At 34.1% G+C, this 12,969-nt stretch overlaps 1 protein-coding gene across 1 annotated transcript in view; it reads left to right on the top strand.

The window, feature by feature from the left end:
- The first annotated feature begins 10,886 nt into the window (after nt 1-10,886).
- Nucleotides 10,887-12,969, top strand: part of dtnba (dystrobrevin, beta a) — a 38,181-nt gene continuing 36,098 nt past the window's right edge. Inside the window, 1 exon segment of the mRNA XM_048207732.1 lies at nt 10,887-11,107. The gene's annotated coding sequence lies outside the window, so the exon portion shown is untranslated.

Below are 12,969 nucleotides of genomic sequence, written 5' to 3'. Positions count from 1 at the left end.
CATCAGAAGATGAGAACACTGTGGTCATAAAGGGATGGACATGGACAGCAATAATACTCAGGTAGGCTGTGGCGTTTAAACAATGCTCAATTGGTACTAAGAGGCCCAAAGTGTGCCAAGAAAATATCCATTACACCATCAGCAGCCTGAACCGTTGATATAAGACAGGATGGATCCATGTTTTCATGTTGTTTAAACCAAATTCTGACCTGACCATCTGAATGTCGCAGCAGAAATCGAGACTCGTCAGACCAGGCAATGTTTTTCCAATCTTTTTTGATCATTCTCCTCTGACCTCTGACATCAACAAGGCATTTTCACCCACAGAACTGTCGCTCACTGGATAAAATTTTCTCTTCTTCTGACCATTCTCTGTAAACTCTAGAGATGGTTGTTTGTGAAAGTCCTAGTAGATCAGCAGTTTCTGAAATACTCAGACCAACTCGTCTGGCACCAACAACCATGCCACGTTCAAAGTCACTTAAATCACTTTTCTTCCTCATTCTGATGCTCAGTTTGAACTTCAGCAGATCATCTTGACCATGTCTACATGCCTAAATGCATTGATTGGCTGATTAGATGTTTGCGTTGATAATGAGCAATTGATGTGTACCTAATAAAGTGGCTGGTGAGTATGTGTGCATGTGTGTGTGTAAAAATCCGTATTCCCATCTTTATTATAATAAAAATGATGGAAATTCAATGGTTTAAAGTTGTGGGAACCCTGGCTCTAGAACGAGCTCTAGAGAGAGCTGAGCATGTACTATATGAGCTGGCCTTTGCTTAGACCTTTAAACCACTGCACTAACTTAAAGCAATGAGACGCCATAGACCTACAAAACAAAAACATTCATACACACACACACACACACACACATGCACGCCTTGCTTACTTGATTTACTTGACTCAAAGCAGCAGCCATGTTCTCCAGCCGGATGCCCCTCTCCTGTAATTATGAACATATGTGGAGTTTCGTTATGTACAGGAGATCTGCGTGTTTATGTGTGTCAGAGGATGATCTGTGTGTTATCGGCTCATGGAGCTGCTCTCACTGGATGGAATAAAAAAAAAGTTCTCTGGCAAAAGATGATTGTGTTTGTGAAAATTTCTCTTATCTTAACTATGCTGGTGAACCTGCATAAAAACATGCATCAATGCATCTGATTTAGTCTTAAAGGTTTAGTTCACCCAAAAACGAACATTCCGTCATCATTTGTTTGTGTCGTTCCATAGCCTATGACTTCTTTTCTTCTGTGGAACACAAACAGAGATGTGTAATGTGATGCTCACGCTGCTATTTTTCTTAAAAGTGGATGTTTATTAAATCTGTAAAGCTCAACAAATGACAAAAAGCGTCAATAATACATCTTATGAGCTAGATTATAATGATAGCTCTCTGCTCTCAAATCTTAGGCTTACTCTTTTACGCTATTTTTTATATATAGCGTGTCAAGAAGATGCATGTTCGCAGATTGCACCAATATGTTTCAGTAAACAATAAATTACATTTCTTTTGTCACACTTAAGCCCTTGGTATACTTCATTTTTTACGTGTATGCTAGTGTATTCGCACAGCCTTGGAAAGAAGACTATACTTCATTTGACTAGTAACAGCCGTTCGACACATGCGCAGTTTTGAGCAATCTCTCACCATGAGTAACAAACCATGTAAATGTGTATTCTTTCATGCTAGAGTTGTACAAATATACGGAAGAGGATTAGGGCCAAGCAATAATAAAAAAATAAAACCATCTCGAGATTAAAGTTGTTAAATTTCGAGAAAAAGTCTAGATAAAATGTTGAGAGTAAACTCGTTAAATTACGAGAAAAAACTCGTTAAATTTCAAGAAAAAAGTCTAGATAAAATGTTGAGAATAAACTCGTTAAAATACGAGAAAAAACTCGTTAAATTTCGAGAAAAAAGTCGAGATAAAATGTTGAGAATAAAGTCATTAAATTACGAGAAAAAAGTAGTTAAATTACGAGAACAAATTCGTTAAATTATGAGAAAAATGTCGTTAAATTTCAAGAAAAAGTCTAGATAAAATGTTGAGAATAAACTCGTTAAAATACGAGAAAAAACTCGTTAAATTTCGAGAAAAAAGTCTAGATAAAATGTTGAGAATAAAGTCATTAAATTACGAGAAAAAAGTAGTTAAATTACGAGAACAAATTCGTTAAATTATGAGAAAAATGTCGTTAAATTTCGAGAAAAAGTCTAGATAAAATGTTGAGAATAAACTCGTTAAATTACGAGAAAAAACTTGTTAAATTTCGAGAAAAAAGTCGAGATAAAATGTTGAGAATAAACTCGTTAAATTACGAGAAAAAACTTGTTAAATTTCGAGAAAAAAGTCTAGATAAAATGTTGAGAATAAAGTCATTAAATTACGAGAAAAAAGTAGTTAAATTACGAATTTGTTCTCATAATTTGACGACTTTTTTCTCGTAATTTAATGACTTTATTCTCATAATTTAATGAGTTTATTCTCAACATTTTATCTCGACTTTTTTCTCGAAATTTTATGAAATTTTTCATCAGATGGTTTTATTTTTTTATTATTGCTTGGCCCTAATCCTCTTCCGTACAAATGAGGGTACTTTCTAACATCTTTACACAATCTCTTGTCTATATAGGCCTCCACTGTCACTGTAGCTTGCATGCGTTCCCTTCTGTTCTGTTTATGCAGTTTTTCTTTGACTACCTTTTGAATCGACGCCCCCAGGGCATGATTGCCATCTTGTGGATAAACTAATTACTGCAAAAAAAAAAAAAAAGCGCATGTGCAACCTACGCACGGTTACAAAAAATCCGGTGGCAAGCGACTCTTCTGATGGCGAAATTCACGTCAAGCGCATTGTACGCTGACCCTCGCGTACACGTTAAAAGTGAAGTATACTTTGGGCTTTAGCTATACTTAGAAGACTTTGAATATAACACACAAATTGTATGTATTGTACTACTTTCAAGGGGCTTTTGTCAATTTCTTGTCAAAGATAAACTCCATAACATTTTCTTTTGTGTTTCACAGAAGACAGAAAGTTCATATTTGGATCATGAGGGTGAGTAAATGATAACAGAATGTGCGATTGTGCATTTTGGGTTCAACTATATGGTGCAATAGCTTAATAAACATTAAATAATGGAAATCTAAAAAGTGCATAAAGGTTTGTTTTCGGGTTAGTTTTAGGGTTTGAGGATATATGAAATGAAATTATAGTCAGCATAAAAACAATAGAAGTCAATGGAAAGTGTCATGATGATAGAAAAACAAATGTGTGTGTGCTTGAATTTACAAGTTTGTGGTCTGTAAGAGTTTTAATGTTTTTTACAGAAGTCTCTCATGCTCACCAAAGCTTTGTTCAAAAATACAGTAAAAACAGTAATATTGTGAAATATTATTACAATTTAAAATAACCGTTTTCTATTTGAATATATTTTAAAATGTATTTTATTCCTGTGATCAAAGCTGAATTTTCTGCATCACTACTCCAGTGTCACATGATCCTTCAGAAATCATTCTAATATGCTGATTTGCTGCTCAAGAAACATTTCTGATTAAAGGTGCAATATGTAATATTTTCTGTCCGCTAGAGGTCGCTAGAGGTCTATTCAAAACAAAGGCATAGCTTGATGTCAGCAAGTTTGAGCGCGGAATCTTGGGACATGTGGTCTTCACCTCAACAGCTGGTGGAAAAGAATAGAGATAGGACTCGGGAAGAAATCATGTTCAGGGATGCGATCATTAACCTTACTGTAGTATGAAGCAGAGCAGGAGCGAGTGTTGTAGGAGCTGAATGAGCCCGCTGGAGCGATTGCGCAACACACACCTCACAAGCAGCGGGACTTTTATTATGCCACATTATATATTGTGATACCTGTTTGAAAACAGTATTTTTTTTACCATACTTTTTTTTTTTTTTTACAATTCTGTTATTTCTTCAAAATAAAACCAGAAACCGAGGGTAACGCGGGTATGACGCAATTGACAGGCGACTCCTCACACATTCCGGAGCCTTGGATAAAATTGCAATTTTCTCACAATTTACAAATAGTTGCAAACATTTTGGATATTGTAAGTACTCAAGTGAACAAAATATATAACACTGGCCTAGTAGTTTTTGGATATTTTACTGCAAAAGTCTTACATATTGCACCTTTAATATCAATGTTGAAAACAGTTGTGCAGCTTCATATTTTTGTGGAAGTTTTTTTCAGGACTCTGACTAATAGAAAGTTAAACAGCCTCTAAGCCTATTAAATCTTCTGTAAGAGAGCTTAAATGTCTTTATACTGTCACTTCAAAAACATGTTTTATTTATTTATTTATTTATTTATTTGGAAAGATCCCAAACTTTAGTGTTTTGGCTCGAGCGTTTTCATTTTTGAGATGGAGTCATTGAGGGCAGGGTAAGACAATCTCTCTCTCTCTCTCTCTCTCTCTCTCTCTCTCTCAGTCTGGATGGAGGTTTACAGTAGAGCTGCTGATGCAGTTTATCTCGATCTTCTCTGAATAATTAACGCGCGTGCCAACGCGGCGCCTTCCGTTACGGTTAATCGGGGGATGCTGGAGGTCGCGTGTGGTGAGCTGGTGTCGTGTTCTGTTTAACCTACATGCGGGTCATTTCCCTTTCATCAGTGTCACTTCACCGACTAAAGGACTGCTTACTAAACACTTGTGCAGGTCAGTTTCATGATTGACGGGCCTCTTTGGGTTCTCTGATGATGGACACCTGGGCTGGACTGAACGAAAAAGGTCAATTTCACATTTCAAGCTCTGTTCATATGAGTGATATTGTGGTTATCATGTAGGCTACCATCATAAAATAAAGTAATAAAAATAAAACTTACAGGGAGAGAGATAATAAATCCAAGAGGACTGAGTAATGAAGTCCTTACTATGGGCCAGAGCTCCATCACTGTTTCCATGACAACCTCTTTTTTGGTCATTGCATCAATCCCCCCCCCCCCCCATCTCTCTCTCTCACACACATACACACACATAAATATAGGCTATTTATGATTGAAATACAACCTTGCCGTTTTATTGGCATTTATTCATACTATTAATAGTAACGGGCTAATAAACAGAGTGGTGTTTTTTTTTTTTTTTTTAAAGAAGCAGACATTGATTTGACGCTTAGGCCTATTTATGATTCTGCATTTTCCAGTTTACTGAAAATCACCGCGCTGTCAGCGCCCTCTGCTGGATAAAACACACTGACTCATGTTCCTGAAGAGAATGTCACCTGTTTTTGGTTTTGTTTTGGTTAACAGGGAAATATCAATATATTGTGGATAAAATGTCTCGCCTCTAAACTCAACAATACAACAATAACAACAAAGAAACAAGCTGACTGACCCATTTATGAAGTGCTGGTACCGCTTCTGACCGCTAGATGGCAGCGCATAAACTGACCTTCAGCGAACACTGCTTTATTAATTTTACTGTTTATTACTTTTGTTTATCTCTTTTGTTGGAACTTAAACATTTTAAACAAGCCTCCGTTTGTTTACTGGTCTTAGTTGGTTTAAGCTGGCCTTCCAACATGGCCTATCATACATCTATACGTAGATGGCACATTTGACCGCTCCAAACACGTCGGCGCGCCCGCCATCTTGGAACGGTCAACGAACCATTGATACCACACCATTGCGCAGCTTCTGGTTGTAAAACTGCCGAGATTTAAATTCCCGAAGACATTTGGATAATCTTTCACAGGTGAGAATGTGTTGGTTTGTGTTTTTATATGTAGACTATTAACTCAATATTACAGATTTTTAAACTATAGTAACTTTTTAATGTCTTGTTAGACACATTCGTCCTGTTGTAATGTAGTTTTGCATAATCATCTGCTTAAGTCTATTGCATATATATATATATATATATATATATATATATATATATATATATATATATATATATATATATATATATATATATATTCATTCTATTCATACACGCCATCTAACTACGTTTGCAGAGGCTCAGAACTTAATCTCGAGTGTTCACGGACCTGCTTTGACCGCTCCAATATGGCGGACGGCTTAGGTATAGCGGCCCATTGAAACAGACGGTTATGAGGAATCTATGTATATATATCTATGCTAAAAAACCTTCTAAAACCAGCCAACAGACCAGCTAATTCCAGCTAACTATCTTAGGCTCTTTCTTTCTCTTTTCCACTTTTATTTTATGTCACAGGCAAGAATAATTTTGTTAAGTTTTGACAAAAATATGAAACTAATTAGACAGTAAATTAGACTAGTAAAGTAAAGAACTGGTTATCAAGTAAATTGAGATCTTTTGCAGTGGATACTACTTTTCCAATGCCACATGGCAGGGATCATGTCTGTCTTTTTTTAGAAATCAAATAAAGGCCAACTGAATATATTTCAGACTATTTAGGGCCACAATCAGTACAATCTAATTTACTGATAATCCTTCATTATAATCATGTAAACCACAATCAGGAAAAACACTTGGCTTGTTTATTTGTTTGCAGTAGTAGGCTACTAGTGCTGTATTTGTACAGAAGCACTTCTTCAACAACCAGACAACATGCTTGCCAGCTAGTTTCATTTGTGAAGCAGAATTTCTTAAATGTAAAAGTTTTTATTGTGCCAAACCCTTGGAAACCACCTGTTTATGGACAGCGCCACAGTTAATGTTCAACTCGTCTGTGTGGTGCGAGAGACTGAAGGGAAACCGTGTTTATCTCCATCCACATGATCACATTCTACACGGGTTTAACACGGGTTCCTGCCCTTCTAGGATGTCACGGACACACAGAAATAAACTCGCTGCTCATCAGTAATTCATCTGGGGATGTTACACAACCTACAAACATGAAAATATCTTTTAAATAACGACGACTCTCTGGAGAAAGTGTGCTGAGGTTCTGTTGTGATTCAGATAAATAATAAGTCTTTTGTAGAAATCTTGTTTGCCCTGTGGGACGGATGTAGATGTAGATGTGCTGATGCATTTTCTGTTCAAAATACAGATGTTGCAGCTAATTTACTGAGACAATGATTCACCATAGAGAGAGAGCGAGACGGGAAGAGACAGCGAGACACAACAGCAGGAAGACACACACACACAAAAGAGGACTGTGATTGTGATATCATGTAACACAGAAGAATGTTCCTCATGGCACTACAAGCTTTTTCACAGGTCAGGTTTCAGTCACTGATGTACATTAGGGGTGTGGCCAATCCTTAAGCATGTTGCTAATGCTGGTGGGTGTGGCTAATTATAAGGGGTGTGGCTAATTGAGAGAACACTGACTGCCCACTTTGTGAGCTGTTTTTTTCCCTATTCATCATTCATTTTCTTCATTGGCATTGCAAAAAAAAAAAAAAAAAGTTATATACCTTAAACTGCGAACCAGCTCTCAGGTGAATAATAACATTACTTAAAAAAAAAAAAAAAAACTATACAAGACTGTACAGTACTTGACCTGATTTGTGTTGAAAAAACCTACTCATGTTATAACAATAATGATAATTTGGCCAATAAACCAGACCTGGTACTGGTCACTTTATATATTGGGTATAAACAAACAAACAAATAAATAATTAAATTAGTGCTGTCAAATCGATTAATCGCGATTAATTGCATGTAACATAAATGTTTGCATAATATATGTGTGTGTGTATATATATATTATATATATGTCTCTGTGTGCATACACATATATATAATAAATATTATATATATATATATATACACACACATATATTACGTAAACACAAACGTTTATGTTACATGCGATTAATCGCGATTAATCGATTTGACAGCACTAAATACTTTTTGTTTAATTTTGTTTCAACAGCAACATCAGTAAGTAACATGAGTAACTCACCATTATTTTAAATATGTGTTGTGTTGCTATTTGTAGACTCTAGAGGGCAAAGATCACAAAGGTTTGATTTTATACTGAAGCTGTTTCATTGTGTCTTGTGTAAAAATGGTTTGTAAAAACACACAAAAATGAAACAGAACATCTTTTGAACTCAAGCGGTACTGATGTTTACCCAGTAATAATAATGATTGTTTCAGCTCATTGAGTTCAGATAAAAGTTTGGTAAACATGCACATCTCTGTCATCTCAGTCATTAGTCCGACCCTTGAATCTAAACATATCTCACGGGTGGGTGAGCTCTGACATCATGCATTACAAACGCAGATGAAGAGCTCACCCAAAAATACACTCCTGTTGGTCCAACACTTCTTTCTGCAGTGAAACACAAAAGGAGATGATATAGGCAACGTGTCGTTACTCAGCATGCATGATTTACACTAAAAAACACTATAAAAACAATGACTTGTTTACATTATTCCAAGGCATACGATAGCATAATATTAATTCAAGAATAATTCTTCTGCTCTGCCATAGCTTTCAATAGTCATTCATACTTGTGTTCAATTAAAAACAGTACTTTTGTTTTACTATTGTGCAGAATTCGTCAGTTAAATATCTGCATTTGTGTTTCACGGAAGAATGCAAATAAAGCAGAAATAATAATGGAATGACATGAAGGAGCATTTTTTAATATAAGCATGATGGCACAAGAATAACCCTAACCCTATAGTACATCTACTTACATTATAAGCCTCTCGAAGTCTAAACCAGAACAAAATTTTATAATAATACTCACAATCACTGACTAATATGGTTAGATATTAATAATAATACTGTCAGATATTAATAATACACCCAAATGTTACTGGTTCACTGCTGTGAGCAGTTAGAAAACAAAAAGGGCTCAACAACAACAACGAAAAAAGATTTTAACATTTTTAATAGCTCCACCATAAACATAGAATATTTTAGCAATATATATATAAATACATTGCTATATATAGGCTGTGTATATATAGAGAGAGAGAGATGGGTAGATTACTTATGAATTGTAATCAGTTACTCTTACTGACAAAATTTGTAATCAGTAATATAATCTCTTAGATTACACATTTTTGATAACGTAATCTGACTACTTTTGGATTACATTTAGATTATTTTTGTGTTAACCCTTATTTGATGTCACATATATTGTAGGATAATCTCGTACTATTTTGACAGATACAAAGAAAAATATATTCAAAAATATATATTTTATTCACCAACAAGAGCGTCAACAGATTCTTTTTCAAGTCTTCAAAATACTAACACTAATGTACCTGTTAGTGTTTGCTGATAGTAACACTGAATAAAACAAAATCACATCTTATGATTTTAAAACATATTTACTTAAAATTAAGCAAATTTAGAAAACAGCAACATTACAAAAACAAATATTGAAAAACATGAAATTCACAGCAATATCACTGATACATCAAATACTTAATCTACATTTAATATATTATTATTATTATTATTATATTATTATTTCATATATATATTTCATCTATATTTCACCCTCACCACCAGAAAAACTCGAAGAATCACGAACGTATACACTACCGCTCAAAAGTTTGGGATCGGTAAGATTTTTAATGTTTTTAAAAGAAGCTTTGTCTGCTCACCAAGGCTTCATTTATTTAATTAAAAATACAGTAAAAACAGTAATATTGTGAAAAATTATTACAATTTAAAATAACTGTTTTCTATTTGAATATATTTTACAAAGTAATTTATTCTCGTGTCGGCAAAGCTGAATTTTCAGCATCATTACTCCAGTCTTCAGTGTCACATGATCCTTCAGAAATCATTCTAATTTGATGATTAGTTCCTCAAGAAATATTTGTTATTATTATCAATGTTGAAAACAGTTGTGTACTTTTTTTTTCAGGATTCCTTGATGAATAGAAAAGTTCAAAAGAACAGCATTTATCTAAAATGCAAAGCTTTTGTACACTATACCGTTCAAAAGTTTGGGGTCAGTAAGAATTTTTATTTTTATTTTTTTGAAAAGAAATTAAAGAAATTAATACTTTTATTCAGCAAGGATGCATTAAATCAATCAAAAGTGACAGTAAAGACATTTATAATGTTACAAAAGATTAGATTTCAGATAAACACTGTTCTTTTGAACTTTCTATTCATCAAAGAATCCTGAAAAAAAAAATTGTACACAAATATTTTGTACAATTGTAAACAATAAATGTTTCTCGAGCAGCAGATCAGCATATTAGAATGATTTCTGAAGGATCATGTGACACTGAAGACTGGAGTAATGATGCTGAAAATTCAGCTTTGCATCACAGGAATAAATTACTTTGTCAAATATATTCAAATAGAAAACAGTCATTTTAAATTGTAATAATATTTCACAATATTACTGTTTTTACTGTATTTTTAATTAAGTAAATGCACCCTTGGTGAGCAGACGAAACTTCTTTTAAAAACATTAAAAATCTTACCGATCCTAAACTTTTGAGCGGTAGTGTATAAGCGGCAGGTTTATTATATACATATAAACGTTAAAAAAAATGAAAAATTAGGAGAATCAATGAATTGTGAACAACTTACTGCCATTGTGTAAATAATATGTAATCATGTAATCCATAAAAAAGTAACTGTAGTCTGATTACAAGTATTTTAAAAAGTAGTTTACTCTGATTACAAGTACTTGATTTTTGGAATATATATACATAACCTATATAACATTTATATTGACAATATTTATAAAACGTTAATAAAATATATATATATTTTTTACTAAAACTCATTTACTATAATATAACAATGTTCACAATGTATTGATAGAATTATTAAATTTGTTTTTTATTTTTTTTTTTTTTTTTTGTATTACTAATACTGGCCCCCATTTCTGTCACATGTTGGCAATATTATGTGTAAATACTGAGTGCAACATTGTGTGTCATACTCATACTACCAATAGAAAGACAGAGAGAGAGAGAGAGAGAGAGAGAGAGAGAGAGAGAGAGAGAGAGAGAGAGAGAGTTCATTGAGTCTTGAGTTTCTCTAGTATGGCGATCACACAGAGTCGTTCTGCCGTTACACCGGAGATCTCGTGAATCATCAACAGCACTGAATCATCGGACACAATGAGAATATAATGAGAAATCAAACACAGAGATGAGAGTCTGATGTTGGAGGGTTTTAACGGGATCAGAGCGGCGGAAATTCGCTCCGGTGAGTCAAAACCGAACTTCTGCTCTTCAGAAACCTTCAATAAACACACAACTACAAACCCAAACATAGAACTATACACGATAATATAACGTTTTAAATGATAATACAGCATTATAAACTATAAAAACGTTCTCATGTCTGCAGGAAAGAAACTCTAAGCGGTGAATGAGGTGAACATGGAGTTAATGTTTGACAACATGGCTGCTCGCTTTCATCTCTTCATTCCTCTAACTTAAAGACATATTGTAATTGTTAATTAATATGAAACATATACATATGTAGGGGTTTATTTAAATGCAGATTGCGCGAATCTGTTCCTGCGCATGAAACCGTTTCCGTTAAACGAAAACAACAAACGCGAAACATCCTGTAACTTCTTACTCAACATCAGTAGTTCATATGAGAGATTTCGGCTCTTCGTGTGTTTTTGTGTGTTTATGGGAGATTTTTCAGTCGGTACGTGTATGTTGTGTTGTGTTTCCGTTGTCATTGCGTAGGAAGTCAGAAAGAGAAACTCAAACACGGCAATAAAATGCACTGACAAAAATACCATGGTATTACCATGTTTTTTTGAACATGTACCATGATAATAATTCTTTGAAGTGGGCTACTTTGGATTGGTATAAAAAAGCACTGTTGCAGCACCACATTATAGTGACTTTATACCATGGTACTGAAATTCACATACCATGGTATTTATTTACATGGTGCTATTCCAGTGTGTTTCCAAAGATACCATGGTGCAGTGTCCATTAAAAAACGTATTGTAGCCTATTATGGTACTTTTTTGTAAGTGATGTACAGTATATTCTCATTCAGTACCAGCTTTTTGTAAGAATCAGTTGTTGTTTTCTATTTGGTTGATCTGATGTTGAACTGGATTGATGATTAAACCACTTTATTAATAAGCATCTGTAGGTTTTTAACATATTAAAGGATTAGTTCACTTTCAAATTAAAATTTCCAGATAATTTACTCACCCTCATGCCATCCGAGATGTTTATGTCTTTCTTTTGTCAGTCAAAAAGAAATTAAGGTTTTTGATGAAAACATTCCTGTATTTTTCTCCTTATAATGGACTTCAATGGACTCCAAACGGTTGAAGGTCAAAATTACAGTTTCAGTGCAGCTTCAAAACGTTCTACACGATCCCAGATGAGGAATAAGGGTCTTATCTAGCAAAACGATCTGTCATTTTCTAAAAAAAAAAAAAAATTATATACTTTTAACCATAAACGCTCGTCTTGAACTAGCTCTCTTCTTCTTCTCTATTAGAATTCCGGCAGTGCAGATGCTGCTAAGTGTATTACTGCCCTCCACAGGTCAAAGTTTGAATTAAATTGTCATATACAATATGCTAGTGCAAGTATAAAACAATTAGTTCAAACTTTGACCTGTGGAGGGCAGTAATACACTTAGCAGTGATGGAATTCTAATAGAGAAGAAGAAGAGAGCTAGTTCAAGACGAGTGTTTATGGTTAAAAGTATATAATTTATTTTATATATATTTTTTTAAAGAAAATGACAGGTCGTTTTGCTAGATATGACCATTATTTCTCATCTGGGATCATGTAGAGCTCTTTGAAGCTGCACTGAAACTGTCATTTTGACCTTCAACCGTTTGGAGTCCATTGAAGTCCACTATAAGGAGAAAAATACAGGAATGTTTTCATCAAAAACCTTAATTTCTTTTCGACTGAAGAAAGACAGACATAAACATCTTGGATGACATGAGGGTGAGTAAATTTTCATGAAATTTTAATTTGAAAGTGAACTAATCCTTTAAAGGCCCTAATTGAAAAGTACTCTGGTGTTATTATCACGGTATAGTGTTTACATCACTGTGTTTATATATGCTACTA

This window comes from Megalobrama amblycephala, linkage group LG11 (genome assembly GCF_018812025.1).
Source record: "Megalobrama amblycephala isolate DHTTF-2021 linkage group LG11, ASM1881202v1, whole genome shotgun sequence".
Taxonomy (NCBI): domain Eukaryota; kingdom Metazoa; phylum Chordata; class Actinopteri; order Cypriniformes; family Xenocyprididae; genus Megalobrama; species Megalobrama amblycephala.
This window is presented reverse-complemented; position numbering and strand designations above follow the sequence as displayed.